The sequence below is a fragment of the Camelus bactrianus genome, chromosome X (genome assembly GCF_048773025.1).
Source record: "Camelus bactrianus isolate YW-2024 breed Bactrian camel chromosome X, ASM4877302v1, whole genome shotgun sequence".
NCBI classification, from domain to species: domain Eukaryota; kingdom Metazoa; phylum Chordata; class Mammalia; order Artiodactyla; family Camelidae; genus Camelus; species Camelus bactrianus.
The window spans coordinates 75,216,944-75,240,978 of NC_133575.1; the positions used below are offsets into that span (position 1 = coordinate 75,216,944).

The 24,035-nt window shown below is 37.0% G+C and overlaps 1 long non-coding RNA gene across 2 annotated transcripts in view; it reads left to right on the forward strand.

Moving 5' to 3' along the window:
• Window positions 1–24,035, forward strand: part of LOC141576355 (uncharacterized) — a 309,969-nt gene that overhangs the window by 191,964 nt on the left and 93,970 nt on the right. Inside the window, exon 4 of one of the 2 annotated variants that reach the window (XR_012504706.1) lies at window positions 10,376–10,411. The exons of the other annotated variant lie outside the window; for it this stretch is intronic. This is a non-coding gene — a long non-coding RNA (uncharacterized LOC141576355). Of the gene's footprint in view, window positions 1–10,375; window positions 10,412–24,035 lie in introns of those variants that run through there. 2 annotated transcript variants of the gene reach the window in all.

The following is a 24,035-nucleotide window of genomic DNA, read 5'->3' on the forward strand; positions in this document are numbered from 1 at the left end:
GTAAACTGCTTTCAGAAGAAACAGTGTTCTCTTTCTCTGAAGGTCTCTGATTGCCACCCCCTACTCCCTCAATTGAAGGATCTGGAAAACACTTGCTTTTAATCTCCAATCTCAAAAGACGAGATGTACTCAATCATTATGTTTACCTTATACGTGTGTATTACCAACATTCGTTTCCCAGGGCTGCCATAACATAGTGCCACAGGCTTGGGGACGTAAACAAAAGAAATTTATTTTCTAGCACTCATGGAGGCTGGAAATCCAAGATCAAAGTACTAGCAAGGTTGGTTTCCCCTGTGGCCTCTCTCCTGGGCTTCCAGATGGCACCCTCCAACCTTACTTCCTTTTCATATGCCAGTTCCTCTCTACACACATGCCCCTTGTGTCTCTCTGTTTTATAAAAACACCAGCCATGTTGGATTGGGGTCCCACTCTAATGGCCTCATTTGGACTTAATCACCTCTTTAAGGACCTTATCATAAGTAACATATTACCGTATCATGTCTGTAGCTGGCAAAGCCACCAAGACCTGTTCACTAGCCTGCCAGATACCTGTCTTTTAAATGCCTTCCATTTCGCTTGCAAAGGCTGAAAACAAGAGGTGTCATTCCAGGTGAACTACATTACCTCTGGAGTGTGGTCTCTTCAGCCTCATGAGTTATCTACTTCTTGCTTTTCTGGGACAAGTAGGTTGTTCAAAGGCTTCCCTTAACTACCCTGGAACACAGAAATCAAATACAGAGCACCTAGAGACTTTTTTTCTGAATAGAAAAAGAATGACTTAATTGCTTTATCTCAAGGTTGCCATCTTTCTTTTCTTCAGATGTGATCTCTGCTCTTCCATATGCCTTATGTTTTTGATGAAAAGGTCACTGCTGACCACTTTTAATGCCTTCAACTTCTCATGAATTGATAGACTCTTTTCTCTCCCTCACATCACATACTTACATTGTCTAATAAATTTCTAGGTCATAGAAATGTATTGTCATGTGGCAGCAGCAACCACTATTCTAATTTCTACCCTCATACATTAGTTGTATCTGTTCTTAAATTCATCTCTGTTAGGTAGTTAGATAAGTGGGGGCACTGCGCAGACAGGTGGAGGGGAGGGAGGATGGTCGGGAAGATGGTGTTATGCCCGCTTCTAACATACAGGGACTTCCTCTAAATGAGTGCCAGCAAGAAACTGGTTAGAACCTGACAGCCATGACTGAGCAGTAGCGAGAAGGACCTAACCAAACATGACCCAGTGCTCATAGTAATATATTTAGCATTGCGGTTCAGGCCCCTACCCATGGGTTTGTCTGCATCATGGGTAAGGACATGCGCAAAGGGGACAAACATGACTAAGCACTCCAGGGACAAGAGCTGTCAATCAATCAAAAGACCACCTCTAAGCGAGGGTATAAGAGAAAGGGGAGACAAAGACCGCTGCTTTTCCTCCCTTGGGTCAGCCTGCCTCCGTTTCTTGGAGGTGCACTTTTCCTTTCCTAAATAAATCCTTTAAGATCTTTCACTACACAACGCTGTCCACCTCCGGTCTGTAATCTTATCTCTTGGGTATGACAAGAACTGGGGTCTTTTCCCTTCCCCCTTTGGGGTAACATATCAGTGTAATCATATGATATGTATTTCTGTATCCGGCTTATTTTGCTCAACATAATTTCTACAAGATTCATCTATGTTGCTTTGTGTTGTTCATTGTTACTGCTGAGGAATAATCTAGGGCATAAGTACAGCACAGTTTTACCCATTTCCCCATATATAAATAAAGCTGCTATAAACATTCCTGTACAAGCCTTTCTTCTTTCTTTTTTTTTTTTTGCAGACATATTTTTCTCTTTTCATGGATATAAACCTTAGAGTAGAATTGCTGGTTCATAGGGTAAATATATACTTATTTTATTACAAGCTGCCAGTCAGTTTTCCAAAGTGGTTGTACCATTTTATACACCTACTAGTGATATCTGATGGTTCTTGTTGCTCTGCTTCTTAGCATTGATTAGCACCTTGACTTTCATCATGAAGCTTTTTCTAAGAAACTCTCCTTCCTTTAGGGAAAACAGCCACAAAGGTATAACTAAACAAGTTATATTTGCTCCTGTCATTTAAACTATGAAAGTTGGTACAGGTTATTTTTTCTCTCACCCTGTGTAACTTAAGCTTTTAAAATTAATGTTATCATTTGCTCACATCTTGTGTATTAACACTCCTCTCAGTTCTTTCACCCTCTCTTCCCTTGTGAGACTATAAAATCTGGAGTATTAGATTGAAGCTAATTTCATTCAAAACATACTTAATATGATACGAGATCCATGTACAATTTTAAGCTCAGCTGATGGAATAAATGTATATATTAAGAAAAAGCTGACCATGCACAATCCACATTTTTTTGAGACTTCCTATTTCTTGTTTTTCAGAGCAATTTAGATTAAGGTATATACTGTTCTGTGTCAGTGGAATATTACTTACTTGGTAAAAAAAATCAGAAGAGAAATGTTTGGGTCACTCTACTTTAAAGATGTTATCTATTTACTAGTGATCTGATTACTCTGGTTATAACAAAAAAGTGACCTTAGTGGTCACTCAAAACTGATAATCACTATTTCAATAAAAGAGCTTAATGGATGAACAGGCATGTTAGGTTTGAAATTCTAGGGTGCGGAAAGGAGGGCCTCTATCCTGGGTTGGATATATTAAATACATATCCAGGAGATTTCACTCTAATGCTTGTTTTGAAAATACGAATTTCTTACAATACATATGTGTTCCTAAAAATCACCACACTATATGTATTGTGTAGTAAAAATGATAAGGCTCATGGGAAAAATAAGGATAGGCACACAACACATAAAGACTTCATCCTGACCCCATTTCCCCCATGAGTACTGCAAGTTTTATCGCACAATTTGTATAGCGCAGTAATGTTTGGAACACACACACCAGGTTATAGCGTTGTAGCAGACCGACCATATATATGCAACATATTATATATAATATTTCTCTATAATGCTTATATTAGCTTGACGAATATCTGTATTGTGAAATCAGCAAAACAAACCTTGATTAAAAGGATAGCAAGGTTATAGCAATAGAAAAGTAGACATTTGACTACTCGTTTTCATCTTATCTCTGTTCTTTTATCAAAGGTAGATTGGGGTAGAAAAGACGGGCTAACACCCTCCTCCCAAGCTATCCCTTCAGGCTGTCTTTGGAAGCGGAGTATAGCAATTTTTTTAAACATATGGTGAGTGTTAATAAAACTATATTTAGAAGTCTGTTATTTTTAATCAATCTATAATCTGCGGTTAGGTGGCAGTGGTCAACATTGAACATGCAGTATAAGTAAAGAGAGTGTTTACTATGCAAAAGCAGCTCTGAGAAAAGTCTCCCTTATGCCTTTCATCCAATAGTTTCTCTCATATCCTTGAATTTGTACTGATTTTACAGGTTTTTTATTGAAATACAGTTGATTTACAATATTGTGTTAGTTTCTGGTGTACAGCATAGTGATTCAGTTATATATAAACATATATATATTCTTTTTCATTGTATGTTATTACAAGAAGTTGGATATAGTTCCCTCTGCTGTACAGTAGGACCTTGTTGTTTACCTATCTTATATATAGTAGTTTGTATCTGCAAATCCCAGATTCCCACTTTATCTCTCCACCCCGCTGTCTTTCCTCTGTTAATCATAGTTTGTTTTCTATGTCTGTGAGTCTGCCTCTGTTTTGTAAATAAGTTCATTTGTGTCCTTTTTTTTAGATTCCACATATAAGTGACATCATATGATATTTGTCTTTCTCTGATACTGATTTGTTTTTTAGTGTATAAGTAATGCACAATTGATTTGGCTGACAGATTGAGGTGATTTGTTGTGTGTTTACCATGTTTAGGTTTTATTTTCTGAATTCTACTTCTTTTTACAGTATTTGACTAACTTGTCCTTATCACACAAAGCAAAAAGCAGCTCATATGTCCCTGACTGGTTTCCTTCCTTCCTTCCTTCTTTTCTTCCTTCCTTCTTTTATTTCCTTGGTTTTAAAGTTCATGACTTGCATTTTTCTGTTTAATATTCTATAAGATATTTGGCAACCTTGGCTGCGACTGCTAAATTCAGTCTCGATCCAATAAGTAGGCAGCCGCAATCAATTTTCGAATACTAGAAGTACAACTGGGAATGATCTCTACCCATTTTTTTGGAGGTCCACACTGCAAATAATCTTGTTCCCTGCAGGGAACAGTTTATTGTCAAATGTACAGTGAGTAGGGGGTGTTTACGATTTTAAACATGTTTCCATCATGGTTCCTCCCCTGCTGTTTTTCTGACAGCCTGGGTTGTTAGTTCAGTCTTTTTCCTGTGCTGAAAATAAACCCTGCATGGTGAGAAGTCTGTGCAGCTTTGGCAGCCTACTGAGGAATGGGGATTACTTTAGCTATCGCTACAGATTTCTTACAGTAAAAGAAATATTTCCCCAAATTTGCAGACTGGACCAAAGTTACAAACTGCTTGTAGCCTGTCATTGGCAACATCAATTTCTCAGAAAATTTGGCTTGCATTCTGCTAAAATCTATCCACTTATAAGATTTATTGTTTAGAATTAAATCTCACTTGTAATAACTTTATATGCCCCAGTTTTCTTGAATCAAAGCACATGATATATTGTTACGTTATTCGACAATCAATGGAAGTGTTTGCAGTAACTCCCTACAGCGATAATGATGAGAGCAATCGATTGAAAGGCCTTCTATATGGATAGAAAAGAGCTTAACTTCCATACATCGATATATTTTCTTTCATATTTTACCTAAGACTCAAATACCTTTATGAGTCCTGCAGAGGATTGTACCAAGCAGACTGTGTTCTGCAGGAAGCACATAGTGGTGATGATTAATATCTAATCCTTTCAAAATCACTAATGAGATCTGCTGGCCACTGTTGCTGGATCTGTTGCTGGATCTGTTGATCTTTCCGGATGTGTATGTGGCTATTATGAAATGGCTCACTGACTCCCTTTGGGCTTCTGGAACAATCTCTACTCCCTGAACTCTTCTCTCCTGCTTCCCTGCCCTTCCAACAGACAGAACAAACCTAGTTCTTTTCTGTCTTTTTCTCATGATCTATTATTATACCTGGATATATACTAATTGAAATTAATGTCAGGAGCATAAATTACCCCTGTTGTTAGTTGTAGTAATTTATGTGCCATGCTTTATTTATGTGACTCATTATTAAGTAGATCTCATTTTGGCATCAGAAATTTAATTTTTTTTCTGTTTAAATTTATATGTTTCTTTTGTCCATCTTTCACATCTTGATATAGCTTTTACTTCTATGAAATTAACTTGTTATTAATATTTTCAAGATGTTATTTTATGTAGCTATTTATATTTTAAGTCATTTTCCCGTTCAACATTAGCTTAATTGTATATCTGCTTCCCCAAAGATAATACCTTTTTAAAAAGACTTTATTTTACAGCAGTTTTACATTTGCCACAAAGTTGAGATGGATGTACAGTGATTTCCCATATACCTCCTTTCCTCACACAGGCATAGCCTCCTTCGTTATCAACATCGCTCAACAGAATGGTACATGTCTTTTTTCCACCAAGGATGAATCTACATTGACACATCATAATGACCCAAAGTCCATAGTATGTTTTAGGGTTCACTCTTGGTGTTGTATGTTCTTAGAGGCAACCAAGATGTCCTTCAGTAGCTGAATGGAGGCATAAACTGTGGTATACCCAGGCAATGGAATATTATTCAGCACTAAAAAGAAATGGGCTATCAAGCCAGGAAAAAGACATGGAGGAAACTTAAATGCATGTTACTAAGTGAAAGAAGCCAATCTGAAAAGGCCACATACTGTATGATTCCCAAAATATGACATTCTAGAAAAGGCAAAAATATGGCGGCAGTAAAAGATTAGTGGTTGCCAGTGATGGGGAGGGAGGAGAGATAAATAGGCAGAGCCCAGAGGAGTTTTAGGGCAGTGGAATTGCTCTGTATTATATTATAATGATGGATATATGTCATATATTTATTCAAACCTATATTACCATTTTATTATATTCCAGCTATCCTGTAGAAATCCTTCTTTATTAAGGAAAAAATGGGAAAAGTGCATCATATGTTCATAGTAGGAAAAGCGGATGATGTAAAGGTTTATATGTAAAAGTTTCCTACTGGACTTATTATCAGCATTGAGATACTTTGTTTTAGTCTGACCATTGTTTAGCCTTTGGAAAGTTACGTACCTTGTTTTATTTCAGTTTTCTCAAATCAAAACAAATAAAGCAAATCACATTTGCCTTCCAGGGAAAAAAGGAAACGTTTAGTGTTCTGTGTCTTTCGGTGGGAGTCCAGGAGTAAAGGGGTGTGAGAAGTGTACACACTCACATGCACACACACATACACGTGCACACCCACAGAGTCTCTATATAGTCTGTCATGCTGTAGTATCACTATATTTTGAAAAATATATAAATAATGGATTGAAGCTTAAAATTAAAAGTTTGATTAGGTGAAGAGAGCTATTTTTGTAGGAAAATAGTAGTAGTAAACTTATTTGCGGAATGTGTAAGTATTTGTGCCTTTATGTGCATGAGAGAAGAGCTGAAAAAAATGTCAATGGGTATGCAATACTCTGAGATCTAGGTCCTATTTTCCAAGTTTCTCTATGTCACCATTACTCAGTGGAAATGGAAAGAACACAGCCGGTGATTGAATTATTGTTTTGTTACTTACTAGGGCACATGACTTTGGGCAAGTTATTTAACCTCTAGGGTCTCAGTTTTGACCTCTGTAAAATGGGAATAAAATTTTCATTGTGTTTTTTGACAATGAGGTTAAATTCTGACAACTGTCAATGAATAAATCCCAGAAGAATAAATGCCAGGGCAAAATCGTGGGTATTGGAAAGAAGGCAAATTCATGGCTAAGAAAAGAGGCACAGCAGTAGAAACAATCCCGAAGCTTCCAAGAGTAAATAAGCAATGTAAATGGTAATTTAGTGGCTGGCGTTCCTGCTAAGAAATTCAACGAATAACACTGCTCTCACAGGAGAAAATTGATGCATATTTTACTCCTCAAATAAAAATGGAGCAAACAACACACTTCCAGACCTTGTTGATCATTCTGACCTACAGGTAAATCAAATAACAAAAAAATCAAGAAAGAAAACAAAAAACCAAAAGCTGTCAAAACTATAGGAAACCTACATCTAAAATGAGTCTGTTCTGGATGCTCTTGAACTTGCGAATTAAAGAGTTCTTCAAAGAAATTGCAGAAATCAAGATTGCAATGTGAAGTATGTACTTAGTACCTAGTACTAATACTTACATGGCATTTGTTCTATTCAAAATGCTTTATGCTTATTAACTCATTTAATCCTCACTTAACAACCTTAGCAGTAGGTATTATTATTAACTCTGTTTTACAGATGAGTATACTGAGGTAAGAGAGGTTAAATAGCTTCTTCAGGGTCACACAATGAAGAGGCAGACCTGTGATTCAGTCCCAGGCAAGCTGGCTTCAATGAGTGGTCTCTTAACCTCTGTAAGAGGTTGTTGATGACCTCAATCGACTGAAAAAGCATGGATTTCATTATTTGAGATTCACTTAAACTATAAACATGTACTGAAGACACGGGAATGGGAAATCACATTTCCAAAGTTCAGACTTCTACCAACTATTATAAAGAAGTATCTCTCTAAATAAAAATATGAAATACACATATTGGGCATATAGCTTATTATGCTCCTTGGAACGGTGAAGTCTGTGGGAGAAAAGTCTCTGTCCCTTTCCACAAAATGAATTATTTTAACGTGCAAGATTTTTCAGCCCCACAGGTATAAATGTTAATCTTGCCGCAAAACAGCAAGTGATAGATAACTCATCATTACAAATTATCTAATGTGATAGTTGATGACTAAATAGGATTAAACATTTTGTTACTTGAGGCTACCAGCAGACATCCAAATTTTATTTCTCTATAAGATTATCCTAATTGACTAGAGCATAACATCATGGTTGATAAAGTCTAAAAGCAAATTCCCACATTAGATTCCTTGTCTGTCTTCTTTAAAAACTATAAAAAGAAGGGAAAGGCTGTTAAATCTTACAGTGCCTTGGGTTAGGGTGAAAACATTCTTTTTTCCCTATTTTGTGAGTCTAAAGTATGGTTTCTTTAAATTAGGTCAATAAGGAATTAATACTCTCTTGTTTAAATGTCTTCACATCTTATGGAAGTTTTTGAAAGTTATTATTTCATGTGGAGCCAGCAGTCCTCAGGCTGCTTCTGTGAAAATGATAAAAGGGATCAGTACTTCCTCCATTACCTTTCATTTTCCTCTCAACTCACTGCCACCCACCCTCCGCTTTTAAGGCTTGAAGTGGCACATGGTGACTTGATCTGAGAGGCCAGCTAGATATCAGTATGGTTGAGAGGTGATGCCGTATGTGAAAGAAACAAAAACGATAAGAAATTCACCAAGAATTGAGTGTGACAGTGGGCCCTGAAAATTTACTAAGAATAGAGGTGAGATTGGGGTAGAGCTGAAAATGGAAGGAAAAGGGCAGTTCTTGTTTTGCTTTTGTTAATTAGGTTATTGAATAGATTCCTACCATTTAGCATTGGAAAGCCATTATGAAGCAAACCTGGTTCCTCAAGTTAAAACCATGAGATGTGTCTTGACTTAAAATCTGTCTGGCTGTGAATAATATATGTACAATAACATATATAATAAACAAATAATTTTGTATTAGTATAAATATAATTATATTATTATAAATATAGTATAAATATTAGTTATATATCACATAGTATATATTTTATTTAAATATTATATAAATAGTATAATTATATATTTATATAAAAGTTACATATAATATACAATAAGATATATTATATATAAAATTTAATGCACTATAAGAGCATTTTCTGTATGAATATTTCACTTTCACACATCAATAAGAATTTTTCCCCCAGAGCAAAAATAGTAACCCACAGCACCTAAAGAACTTTATTTCTATCTACATAATGCCACATATTCTAGTGAAAAAGACAAGGGTGTTATCTAGATATTTTGCTGACGTAAGATTAAACATATGTATTATATGTGAAACATATTTAATATATAAAATATGCATAATATATGAATATATAAAAATTACATATGTATAAAATAAAAAGGATATTTTGAATTCTGGACTAAAGCATATTGGGGTTGAAGAAATGACTATGATCATAGATAAAATACAACTGAATGTGTAATCAAAGAAGTGAATAGAGAAGTCACAAACACAAAGCAAAATAATAAATCAACCAAAAGAAAAAGTGTTAGCTTCAAGACCAATTAAATAAAGTGCACATTAGAATCCATTTAGGGTAGCAATACATACCTCTTACACCACCAAAATAAATTTATCCACCTCAGTTTTGACTGAGTTGTAAAGAACTGATCGCACTGATCTTACTTGGCTTAGAGCATTGTCAGGTGGTGAGTGTTCTGAAACATGTAACAGGCTATACAATTAGTTTCTTCAACCTGGCAGTTCCGCTCCACAGAAGTCACTCTGGAAATAATATCAAAGAAGTAAAAACTAGAGGTAATTTTTATGAGGAGGCTTAGAATAACAATAATAATAAAAACATTAATAGTTTGTTTTTGTATGTATAAAAGACATGCAGAGTCAAAAAAAAAAAAGCAAGTTGGGAAACAATTTGTAGAGTGGGATAGTACAATATAACAAAGTGAGTTAATACTAGTGAAGCTGCTTGATTAAGCCTTTCAATAGAGAGAGAAATAGAATCTCGAGAGATGTAATTAGCAGAGTTGACTCCATTGCTCTGTCACAGAAACACAGCAATGCTTTGAATAAAGCCTAAGGAGATGCTGCTGCTGCTGCTGCTGATGATGATAATGACGATAGCATCATCTGTGTAAATATTTTAAACAAAAAATAACAATAACACTTGATCTATACATATGTAGAGAAGTATATCATTCACAGGAATGATACGCACGAACTTTGAGGGCAGTGCTTACTTCTGGGGAAGCAGAAAGCAGGAAAGAAGCGGGGGTGGGATTTTAGCTGTATCCCGTTTTAATTTTCATTTTGAGAGAGAAGGATGAACCAAATTTGTCAAAACGTTAATTTCTATTCTAGATACAGCTTAAAAGGGTGCCTGTTTTGTTACTTTTTGTAGTTTTCTGTATATCTGAATATTTCAAAATATCTAAATTTTAGTGGAATAAAAAGCACTATATATTTACTACAGAAATTAAACAATACAGAAATGTGTAAACAAGAAAACAATCCCCTGTCATTTCATCATTTCAAGATAATGTTTTTTTTATATTTTAGAGTTTATGCTCCCAGTCTTCCAGGATAGTTTCAGGTATGTATTATCATATTTTTGACAAAAATGAGATCATACTATTTGTGGTCTGCTTTTATCATTTAATATATTCTGAATGTATCTTTTCAAAGCCAGGAAAGAGTTCTCTTGACATCATTTTTAAATGGCTATATAGTATTTCATCTTAGGGATACAATGTACCTTATTTAATCTCTCCCCATAGTCTTATTTTATTTTTCTGTATTATAAGCAACACTGTGTGAACATTGAAACTATAATTTTGAACATTCCTTAAGTCTCTCTTTAGATCTAATTACTGAAATTACCATGTCAAAGGGCGTGGACCTTTTTAAGGCTTCTTGAACATACTGCTGATTCCAGAAAGGTTTGGATTATAGCCAGAATTGGGTATTTTTATACCTTTCAGGTTTTGCCAACTAGCTGGATGGCTAGTCTTGTTTTAATTTGCATTTCTTTGGTACCAGTTCTTCAGCTTGAACAGAATGCAAAGATGAATGAGACATGGTCTCTGCTTGTAAGGAGCTTACCCAGATCACTTGGATGCATATTAGTAAATGTTAAGATAAATGTATACTTTGAATAGACCATAACTTATACTGCCTATTTTAGACTGCTGCTCTCCTTGCCTCTGGATGAGAAAGGGTCACAAGGATACTATGAGACAGACCCATTCCCATCTGACAGTGAAATGTTAATTGAAAATCCATTTGCTAAAGAATTCCAAGAGATGTGCAAATGCTGAACATGACCCCATTAACATTTCAACATGACTTTGTTTCACTGCTTTTTTTTTTTTTAAGTCCTCTGGTTGTAGTTTCCCTGATGCATCATGATTAAGCCCCGGTGAAGGGTGGTTTGTGGGGGGACTGTGAATAGCAGTCAAGTGGGAAACACCAGAGAGCGAGTGTAAGGTTTATGATCAGACATTAACCACCCTGGACCTGCCTAGGTGGTGAGCGATGGACAGCATTTGCAGCAGTTCGAGCACATCCCAGACTTTGAAATGTCGGTTCCCGGAACAGTCTCTAATACCAACTGCCTTATATTGAGCAACCTATCCACATGGTATTTTGTCTGCATTCATTGCCCCATTTCATGGACACAGCTCTGTGCTGTAGTGATTATCCCCATTATCAGATATGTGAAAACAGAGGCTCAGAGAGGTTAAGTATTTCGCCTACACTGCATAGTATGTGATTTATAAAATCTGGATTTTAAACGACATTTGTCTGACCACAAAGTCTCATTCTACCATGTAATATGTACTATAGTACCATAGATAACCTAGGGAGATCAAATTGTCATCTTTGCTCAAACCATAGGACTAGAACCTTGGTTATGCCTCTCCTTTTCCTAGCTGTCGAAATCTGGCTTTGTGATTTTATTTTTAAAGGCTTTGAAGACAAATCTTTAATTATTCACAAGGACTTCTGACTCCCTCTGAGTTCCAAAGGGTTTAATTTCTGTGGTGTCCATGAAGTTAAAATTGATATGAGTTAATCAGAGCAGATCCCCCCCCTCACAGATTAACTTGATTATTGTTCACAAGAGGATTTGCATCTCTGTTTCTTCTTATATTAAGGTGATATCTGTGGCATGGAGCTGAAATGACAGTTTGCAACATGGTCTCTGCTAAAGGTTTCCTAGCAATAATTTATTAGAGATGAGAATAAAACAGCATTGCCCCCTTTAAAAAGTATTCAAGTTTCCAGATGAGGATAAACCTAATAAAAGGTAGACTGATCTAGGCAGCTTAATCTTAAGCACTGGGCTGACTGAAATGAATAGTCATAGAAGATGATTGAAGCTTCTCTCTCATTATAAGATCCCCTGCAAAGACTGCATTAGAGATGATAAAACAGGGGAAGGACACTCACACAAATGTGAAATTCTCAAACTCCTCAATACTGTTTTCTAATACCCTGAGACTGGGTTGCACATTGTTCTCATCCGTGACAGCCTCACTGAGGAAAGTTTTATAGTATACCATTACCGGCCCCATCTTGAGAATTCTGCAGGCATCATTTGTTTTTTTTTTAAAGCACCCCAGATGACGCTAATGCAGAGTCAGAGTTGAGAACCACTACAATAACGCACATACAGCGTTATGTAAGTTTGGGACGTCAGTGGATAACGGTGGGAGGTAAGGCCGCGCAGACTCTCTTGCACTGCGGGAAAATCTGAGCTACCTTTGGGCTGTTACCTGAAAAAACAGTGACTGCCTGCGGTTTGAATGGGAGGGAAGCCGCAGTGAGGCCAGGAGATATTGCCCCCTCGTGGTAGCTTTGAAAATAACAACAGAAAGTGGTGCAGCTAGTCTAAACCATTTTTGGAGAATGTTTAGTTTTAAAAGGCTAGCTTTTAAGTCCTAATAAGATTTTCTAGTTGGCATAATTATTTAGTTTTATTTTTATTTCAGCATGATTATATCACAAATTCAGACCCATGATTTATTTAAAGTATAATTCCTTTCTCCTGGTTGAAACAGTTGATGGTTCTCTCTGAACCAAACCAATTAAACTTCTGTTGCAATCAACTGGAAACAATTAGTTTACCTTTGTCTTTGTCTTGCATGACAATACGTCATATTTTTGTGAACTGAACTTGAAATTATACCCTTCTCCTTGGCATTTGTGCCTGTCCTTCGTCCCAGCCCCAAACTTTTTGCTTGCTTTGTTTTCTTTCTACTTTGGCTCTAGAATGTACTCCTATGTGAGCGTCTTTTAAAATGAATTTCAAAATCAATTGTGCCAAGTTAGTTCAGTTATTAAAGTAGTAAACATTTCCTATTTCAGTTACTTTTGTCACATAGTCACACAGTCATAGCCAGTATCTTAATTTCCAAACAGAAACAGATATATACAAGGGCTGGTTTCTGGTCCATTACATTTTCTGCAGATTCAAGATAATGAGGCAATTACAAACCTTATTTAATATGGTGGTATTTCTGCTCTGAATATAATCTGAGCACATAATCCAAGTGGGCCTCTCAGTTTCTTTGAAATTACTTTACTAGTGGTGAGCATCTGGCAAATTCCTCCCATTATTCAGGCTCTGGTGGCCCAGATGTTGAAGAAGATGGACTATGCCTAGGGGTCCAAAAGTTATATCATAATTTTTCATTTTATTTGTATATTTTTCCTGCCTTGACTTTCCCATTACTTCAATTGAAATCTATACACACTTCATCTTCATTTCTCTTGGCCTTAAAATTTGAGATATTGGTGGGCACTGTTAGTCAGCTGCTGTATTACATATTAGAGATGGGTCTGTTTAAAAACAGGTGTAAACAGGAGATCCCCCACACACAAAGGTGGCTACAAGAATCTGCAGGGTGATGGGAACTGGTGACAACAATTCCTCAGACAACTGTTATACAGGTGACTTGGGGGAACAACCAGAATTCCTGGAGAAGATCAAAAGGCTCTGGGAGAGAAGTCTTCCAGAGAGTGATAATAATAAAATACCAAATGTGTTTGAACATATTGAGAGAATATTTACATAATCAAGGAAGGGTGGTGGTGGTAGGAGAAGAAAAGGATAACATATAGCAATCAAGACAATCATTAACTCAAACAAAATCAAAGCCCTCTGGTCAGGGAAAGAAACGTAACCAAAGACTAGACTATAAGATTAGGTTGAGACTAGCTTTTCTATGGTCAAATAGTTTAACCATTGAACTGGATGATGAGGATTCAACTTTCTTTCACCAACCCTGCCCCGCATCCCCTACACCACTTATTTGAGCAGAGAGAATTTAAAATCATTTTTTAAAACTAGGTATTTAACTGGTAATTTTAACTAGTTAACTGAAAGGGTCGAAAGAGAATTCTGAGGCATCATGGAAGTAGCACATAAAGGAAGGAGCTAGCACTCCTAGGACTGGTGGAACAAAAGGCAAGAGGCTGAATGCTTATCAATTCAAAGCTTAGAGAAGGATCTTTCCTCAACTGAAACCCAGGTCTCTGAGCGAGAGGTACTTGTGTTGGTGTCTCTGAGCTCAAAGTTATAGCTTTTGTGGGAGGCGTGAAAATGGCCCATCCAATCTTGAGCTTAGGATGCCTTCAATAGAAAGTCGTTTCAGGCTGGGCTACAGCTCTGAGAAAGTCTCAGCCAGCACCAAAGGGAGCTCCAGTGCAAAGACTGCTGATGGAGGGGTCCTGTGCTGGACAGCTGGTCAGAAAGGATGTGTTCTTGCACCATTGTCGTGTTCAGTCACTGGCTGGGGGCTGCCTAGGAAGCCCATATCCTGGAGCACTAAATTTTAATGCCTTTCCAGATATTGGGTAGGCAAGTAGACATGTGAGTGTGATATTCACAAAAGAAGTTTGAAGTGGAGATAGCAATTTGGGAGTTGTTAGCACATTGATGGTGTTTGGCGTCAGGGGAGTAGAGTTTGATATATAGAGAGTATTGAGCTCTAAGATGGAACGACCATTGACATAAGAGGGAAATCAGGACAGTGTGATGTCTGAAAGCCAAGGGAAGGCTGTAGTGGCCCAGTCTGTCAAATGCTGGTAAGAGGTGGAATAAATAAAGGACAAAAAAGTGAGCATGGAGTTAGTTGAGAAAGAATTGGAAGAAAATGTAGACCACTCTTTGGAGAAGCTTCACTGTAATGATAATTTGGGGGTAACTGGAGAGGAGCATGGGGGCCCAAAGTGTTTTTATTTTTTAATCTAAGAAGAGAGATCCTAGAACATGAGAACAAGTTTGTTGATGGGAATGGTCCAGTAGGAGGGAGAAATATGTGACATAGGAGAGAAAAGGACAGTTGCAGGACCAGAGCCCTTGAGTATTCAGGGCACAAATGGAGTGGCTGATCTGATTTTGGATTTCTATCTTTCACTGCAACAGGAAAGAAATCCGAGTATACGAGCAGAGATACAGGCAGATGAGGAGATGTAGTGCTGGAAGCTGATGGGTGTTTTATTCTGATTGCTGTTGTTTTCTTTGTGAAATAGGGAGGAAAGAAGAGATGTTAGAGATTCGAGGAGAGAAGAGGGAGGGCTAATGAACAGTCTGGGGAAACCTAGAAGTTTGCTGAGATGTTTAAGTGCCTCTGTTTTGTGCTCAAATATTTCATTGTCTTTGGAGAGTCATTTACAGAGGTGAAACTGATGCTCAGAAAGTCAAACGCCTTAATCCAAGGTTAAATATCTAGGTAGTAGTGGAATTTGAACTCAAGTTCAGGTCCCTTGACTTTTTTTTCCAGTGCTCTTGCTGATTAAATGTTTCTGTATCTTTCACCTGTGTGTTGATGATAGCATTTTCTTTCTGGATGCTCGAACTCCTGCTTAGAATACACCTTTTGATGTGGAGGAGGCCTTCTCCCAAGGCACTGCACTGAAGCATAGTCTTGCCTTGTGAAGAAACAAAAATCTTTCTCCAAGGAGTGGTTCTGTAAGCAGAAACACTACAATAACCTGCCCCTCATCTGCATTACAAAAACAAAGTAAGCAAAAGACATCAGAATTGGAATGTATCCTGAAACAGAGGAGTGGACCGAGATATTTTAGGGGTGGTGAGTTTGACAGTTATTGACTGGTACTAAATCATGTATGAGGGACAAGGGGATGTAAGACAAAACATTTCAAATATGTAAGGGGAGATGAACATTCACTCCCTCGGAGTTACTCCGCATTTAGGAAGGACATGTTCTAAAAATGCCAGGTAATACATACAATATAGTGTGTACTGGGCTTTTAGTGATGGAGAGAAATAGAGGAAGTGAAGATATTTTAAGGCGACAAGAGACTTTGAAATCATATCATATCCCAGTCTTATTTAATAGATGAGGAACATGAGGCCCAGAAAATGGAAGAAGTTTCACAAAGGTCACAAAAGCTAATTAAGGGGAGAACTGGGACTAAAAACCCGAGTTCAGTCCTATTATTTCAGTGTTCAGCCCACTACAATATGCGCCATTTAGGGAGGGAAAAAATGAAATGCATGTTTTAACAGCCTGTGTGTATGTGCATGCATGTATGGGTAGTTCAGAGGCTGTGATTACCAGGGTGTTGTCCTAAATCTAGGTCAACAACAACACTCTTTGAATCTCTGTTCTGCTTCTTGTGAGCTATGCCACTATGAGTAGATTCCTTCTTCTGTCTGAGCATCAGTTTCCTCATCTGTAAATTGGTATTGCTCATGTCTAATTTATAGACTTGTTAGAAAAATCAAAGGAGTAAAAAAGTTTCTAGCCCATCTTTTTTTCCGGTAAATATTTTGATGCTTGGTAAATGTTAGCTCCTTATCCCTTTGCCTTTTCCTATTGTGTCTTGAAGGGATGGAATAGATAGGCAAGTGTTTGTCCACGTGGAGTAAAATAGACCCTCTGTTCCTGTTGTCACGGCCATGTCTGTGGGTGAGGCTCTTTGTTCTCAGAAGTTCTCCAAATACGGAGAGAAATATCTAAGGGAGTTGGTATTCTGAAAGTGTGCCAAAGGACATGTGTGGCCTTATACCAACAAGAAGTGAATCTCATTCCTGACCAACCATGGAAATCATGTCGAACACTTAAAAGGTGAGATGACTGGCATCTAATTCCAGACATATGGGATTGATATGTCTAAGGATGGGGCCAAGGAATCTCTATGTTTTATAAAGCTCTTCAGGTTAACACATAATCTCAGGGGATTTTTTTTTGTTCAAACTGATAAGTATTTATGAGCCATATATGAAATTTCCTTTTGTTCTGCAAACCAATGTGTGTGTGTGTGTGTGTGTGTGTGTGTGTGTGTGTGTGTGTGTTTGTGTAGAGAGCAGTTGGGCCAGAGGGAGGCTGAGGCACCAAGAAATTGAACTGGAGATAAAGAAAAAGATAAAGATAGAGATTGAGACAATTACTGTGGTACACAGAACCATAGAGCGCACCTCCAGTCTATTTCTGGAAGAAATAGAATTAGATGGGTACTTGTGGACATAAAGAGGACTTTCTCAATAAGGAAATGAATCTGGCTCATTCAAAACATGAAAACCAGCCAGTTCTTAAGAGATGAATTTTGTGGCTGCCAAACTAATTTTCTGTTGTGCAGACATGATGGAGGTTTGTGTATTGGATGTTAAATCACCGGGGACCATTTCTTATCCTCATTGCAGTATCTTGGCCATGCCAAGCTGCTCAGAGAGATGACATGATTGGTAGTTAGCAGAGAGACTCCTGTGGGGCATTTACTGGAAGTCACAATTCTTTCCATTTTGGAATTACATTTTGGAAGTACAGTACATGATTTTCAGTCATTTTGGAGAAAGTGTGCTTCTTAGGCAGCAAATAAACAGACAAATGTGCTTATTAACAGCCAACTGTGGTTAGGTAAGTTCTATTGAATTCAATCTATTTCAGAAGTTGTAGGGTTTTTGGAAGCTTATGCAGAGCAAATTACAAATCCTTTGACTTCTTTCTCATGTTCAGACCAAAGGATTTCATCAAATGGCCTGCTATGTTATTTTTTTTCCTATTTTCATAAAGCAGAAATAATGTGTTCTTTTCAAGGCGAGCTAAGACTAATTAATATGTTCCCTGCAAATTGCATTCAAATGAATGACATTTTCATCATATTATGTTAACTTGAATACATTTAGTATGTCACTAATTCTTCAAGTGTAAGGCATCTTTTAAAAATCCATTTATTTTAGGAATTCTTGTTACAGTGTTCAGACACATATATTAACCACTTGTTTGCAATTAAAGTGATAGTTAATAGATAATGAGCAGTTTAGATTTAGAAGGAAGGTTTTTTTGCTTGTTTGTTTCTTTATAGTTGACATTTGTATTCAGGGCAGATCTGAAAAGTCAAGGCAGACGTTTGTGACTCTGGTCCCTGAGCTCCTTCCCTCTCCTCCAATTTTAGTCTATTCTGTTAGCCAGTTCATGGCTTCATTTCCATCCCTTGCCTGTCTGGACTCCATGTTTGATCACTTTGCAAACAATCTCTGGAACTCCTATAATTCTCTTGTCCCTTTGTCCTGTGACCCACCTTTTGGAAGAGTCCAAGATGCTGATTGACTACCTCCAACTGCTTATTCACCAATCCTGGTGTCTTGGGCTTGGGGTATCACATACTCCGGTATGATTGGATGATTACTGTATTAAAAAGCGCCCCCAAGTCAATGACTTATAACAATGACCTTTTATTTAGTTCACGATTTTGAGGGTTGGCAGTTTAGTCCAGGCTCGGCTGAGAGCTGCTTCTGTCCTAGGCTGTGCTCCACCATGCGTCTGAGGTCAGTTTCATGTCAGTAAGGAGCTAGAGTAATGAGGGGTGGACGGCAGCGAGACCTCAGGTCCCTCATCATCCATCAGAGTAGCCTGGACTTGTTCACATGGCGACAGAAGGGTTCCAAGAGGGAGAGAGGAAGTCTGCAAGGGCTCTTGAAATCTCAACTCAGAGCTGACCCAGTGTCATTTATGCCACATCCTGTTAGCCAGAATAAATCACAAGGCCAGTCAAGATTCCAAAAGCAGAGAAGTATATTCCGCCTTTTGATGGGGAGAGAGGCAGTGTTGCATTGCAAGGGGAGTGGGTATAGACAGGAGCAAAGTTTGGGGCCATTATTGCCTTTTGCCACGTTACTGAAAATTGGAACCACTCCAAATAATAGGTCTCTAAACTCAGCTAGTTTCCCGGCTGCTTAACAATCCTTTTGCTAATTCCCAGGCAGTTCCTGATCACTCTTCCCTGGGAAGCTGGTTCAAAGCATTACCATTCTCCCTTAACCCCTCTCTGTGTCTCTCAGCCAGCATATACTGTAGCAAACCCCCTATATTAGAGGGAAAATAAAGGCACTCAGTTCAGAATCCCATCAACTTCCCTCTACTTCTAAATTTAACTCTATTGTCATACCCTCTGGCATCAGAGGAAAAAGAATGTATCCTTTTGTCTGAAATTGTCAGCGTGTGCTCTGTATGTCAAAGCTTCCTGCGTCTTCCATCAGTAATCTCCCTGTGTATTCAGTTAGATCCACTCCTTCATTCTCCCCAGTTTATCAATGTGCTTAAATCTCCTTCTTCTTAAACTCTCCCATCTCAGCACCAGCACAAAACATCTTGAAGAAGCAGTCTACCAGAAACACAAGGGGGTGAAATGGAAAGAACATAATTTCCAAAGCCAGAAAGAAAGATTGGGAGAGAAAAAGGAAAACAGGTGTTTATTCCTCATACTTCAGAAGAATAGAAATAGACTGATGTTTGTGGAGGTAAGCAAGGCTTTCTCAATGAAGAAATTGGTTTGGCCCCAGAATTCACGAATGGAATGTCCTCTTGTGCAATTGTTTTAACCTCTCTGAGGATGATTTTCAATATTTGTAAAGTGTTGTTAGTAATATAACTCCCAGGTCTGTTACGAATATCTATTTGAGGGTGCACACATCAGACACATGATATAAAAGACATAGTATTAGCATCAAAATAATTAGATTATTGCTTCTTCCTCAGCTAGTGTATGTGACCTGTTCTTAAGGTCATTGGTACCCACTAACTGTCAAAGCCAGTGGCTTGTTTTTATACCTCGTTCAACTTGGCTTCTCTGCAGCCTTTAACTCTGTCAGTTCCTTTTCCCGTCAAGTAATTCTCTCGGTTTCCATATATTGTACCATTTTTTTTCCATCACTTTAACCATACTTCTCCATCGATTTTGCTTGTTACTTCTCCTTGCCAATCCCTCAAATTTTGAAGTTTCCCAGAATTTATTAATGAGTTCTCTGATTTTATATATATATAAATATATATACATACATACACACATACCCTCAACCTAGATTATCCAAATTGTTCCAATGGCTTCAGCTACCATCAACAAGCTGATGGCGGTCCACACACCAGCTCACATCCTATACTAATTTCTAGACTCATATATCCAACTGCCTACTTTACTTCTCCAACTTAGTATTTCAAAAGATGTCTTAATATGTCTGAAACAGAAGAAATTTTTTTCTATCCTAAAAATGGCATTCTTCCTATATTATCTAACTTGATTAGTAACATCACCCATCCATTCAGTCTCACAAGCTACAAACCTCATATTAACCTCCACTTTGCTTTCTTTCAATCCTACCTCTCATCACCAATTCCTGTGTCTTCTACTGAAATGTCACCCAAATCTGACCTCTGCTCTCCCTCCTCATTGCCAGTGCCACGTTCATGCAGACCTAGAGAATATATGAAAGTTTGCATAGCAGTTTAAATCAGTGGAGAAAAATCAAGGGAAACATAGAAATGGTTAAATTGGGAGGAAGCAATATAGTTATACCTGTATTTCATACTGTGTGGATCAAAATGTGTTATTCATGGATTAAAAGTTTAAATTTTAAAAATGAAACCATAAAATAATAATAAGACTATGTAGGTGAATATTATCAGAGCTTGAGTTAGAGATGGGATTTCTGAGCATAAAGCCAAGGCAAGATATTGCTAGAATTATAATTTAAATATTGAAGCTATTATTTGTGAGAATCACTAGAAGAATATTAAATGATACAAAAACTGGAAATATTTGCTACTTACATTACAGATACATTGTTGATATATCAATCTGTAACTAAAAGAAGAATACATCATTAGAAAACATGGGACAAAGATCTTGAACAAAAGAAGGCATCAAGATAAGTAGCAAACGGGAAAATTTTTTATTTCACTAGTTATGAAAGATGTCGCTAGTTGTTTATCTACGTCTTTCCCCCTCCTTTTCTTGAGAACAAAGCTGGATTACATTCCCAGCATTCTCTTAAGTTAGCTATAGTCTCCTGACTGAGTTTGCTTCTAGGGAATATGAACAGAAGTATTTGTTGCCTTAAATCCAAATCAAGGGGGGGATAATTGCTGTCTTATATCAGGGTCAACATTCAGTTTATTTTCATATATTTTATTTTGCTTAAAGGTTTCTTGCCCATAAGCACTTTCCTTTCCATAATATTTTACCCTTTTTGACTGACTGGGACAACAGCACCCGGGGAAACTTTGGAAGCTGTGTATTGAAGACGGCAGAGCCACAGGGTGGTACGAGCTGAGGTCCCTGCAATGATACATAAAGAAGACCTAGCCACTGACTAGAAACATCCACCTTGTTACATTTTTGTGGATGAAAGTAAATTTATCTTTGAACCTTTATAACTGTGAATTCTATGCTTTTCCCCTGAAGTCTAAGCAGTAGAATTACAGGCAGTGATTAAACAGTATGTTATTTTTTGAGGAATATAAGGACATTGATTAACATGAAAATGCTTTAAAAAATCTTAAGTGCTAAAGCTGTATGCAAAACAAAAAATGACCCCAAACTTCTAGAACTAAAGGTTAGAGTAAATTATATCAAAACATAGATAATGCATATCTTTGGATGGTAAGATTGGGTGATTTTCTTCTTTTACTCTTCTGCAGCTTATAAATTGTTTACAACGAGCATGTTATTAAAATGAATGCAAGTGTGCTTAAACCATGTGCATTAATTCATTGAAATTTCCAAACAGAGAGCATATTAAGAAAGAGAGAGAGAGATAATTAACTTTTGTAACCGTAGCATACTGTATTTCTGCACTCAAGGGAAAATTTTGAAAACAAATAAAGTAGAAAGCCAAAATATTGATTCAATCTTGGGTATTTGCAGAAATAAATACCGAATGGTGATTATACTGTATTTGTGCAAACGTTTCATCATTTGGGCTGCTGTTTGAAAATCTCCCAGTGTTTTATTTATGGACATACTAGGATAGTTATTAATGTCTTTCTTTGGTAAACTAAATGTTTAATAACTTTTTGATTCCATGGAATTCAAAATGAGAGAAAATATTTCTGCAAAATGAAAAGGTAGGAAGGAAAGATGGGTCACATAGAATAAAAGCCACCTGGATGAATTATAATGACAAAAATACAGCTTTAATTAACTCAACTATTGGCATGCTGTCCTCCTGGCAATTTATGGAGCCTGGGCAAGTGTCAAAATAATGTGTTTTAGCACACCCACTTCTTCAAAGATTAGAGCGTGCAATGACCTTATCGAGATTTTTGAAGGTTCGTTTCAATTAAACACCAACAAGCATTGTTCTGAATTTACAATGGCCTATGAAAATGACCTAACCAGTGACACTGTATCATTATAGAATATAGTAAAAGAACAAAAGTTATTGTTTCTAATACACATGCTGTCCATTATAGGTAGAGGTCACTTTGCTGTCAAGGGCAACACAATACAGTAGACACTCCAGAGAGGCTGAGACACATTGCCCCTGTGTCAGATGTAGAAAATTAAGCCCATGTCTGGTCTACAGATTCAAAGATGTGGTATACAGATTCTGTAAGAGAAAGCACCAACTAGTCAAATGGTGAGATTCAAATTCCATTAGAAGGAAGTCCAGAAACTCCTGTAACCACTCTGATTTTATTCTTATCAAGTCCTCTTGATTTTTTATGCAACAGTGTAAACCAGAACTTGTATCATGCATTCTTGCGTTCAACACTTAGTGATTTTTGTTGTACTATATGTGTCTACTCTGCTAAGTACTGAAGATGCAAACAAATTGGCACTTTTAGACCAAAGTACTTTTCAAAAAGTAAAATCTTAAACCAATACAAGAAAATACACAAAGTGAAATTTTAATTTGGTATACTTTTAAAGTTCAAATTGACAACATAGACTTATTAGAAGTTAGTCCGTGAAAACACTGATGCTATCATGGTGCACACCAAAATTTTAAATCCAGACATACTGGTGATGGTAGGAGTCTTACATCAGTGTCAGTATCCAGTTTATTTCTGTGTATTTCCTTTTACTTGAAAGTTATTTAGACAATCCTCATTTACACAGATAAGTTGTAATAAATGTTAACAGGATGTTAACAGTTCTTTTTGGAATCATTATTTAAACTGATCTGGAATCTAAATGGCTTCCAAGATGAATCTATTTAAGATAGAACAGTGTAGTTGTTAAGAGTGTAGACATTTTAGCAGAGTGATTAAGTGAATTTAAATCCAACTACACTCTGTTACCATCTCTGAGATCAAGGGCAACTTAATCAACTTCCAGAAGTCTCCATTTCTTTAGTTGTAACATAGAAATGAAATTAGTATGTGACTCATGGGGTTTTAAGGCTATGATGAATAATTCTTTAACATACTTAGGACAGTACCCAATATATAATAAACACTTGGTAAGTGTTATCATCATTATTATTATGTGTAGTAATAACTTGCATTTCTTAGCATGCTTATGTCAGCTACAAACCACCTCAAAACAACTTATCTGGTAAAACTAAGTGAAATATAGCATTATTATGACATTATTACATTTATTTTTAACTGCATAGCAATTATATGTAATGAGAGCATGTATCCTGTGCCCAGCTGATGAACTAAGCCTTCCTTGGTGTTTAACTCTGTGTGGTGCTTATATGCCGTAATATTATATCTGTTGGAACAATTTTATGGTAAATGGATTTGCAAGGACTGAATTTAGAAAAAAGACTGATGCAGTGCTATCACCTTCCTAATTAATAGCACGTTTATAAGGCTTTTCAATGTATTGCAAGGGAGACTGAAGTTCACAAAAATGAATTGACCAAACAGCATTATGATGCATTGGTAACTTCTAATGCATTCAGATCAGCTATATACAAACAACTCATTCAAGTGTGATTTTTAGTCTGGTTTTCAAA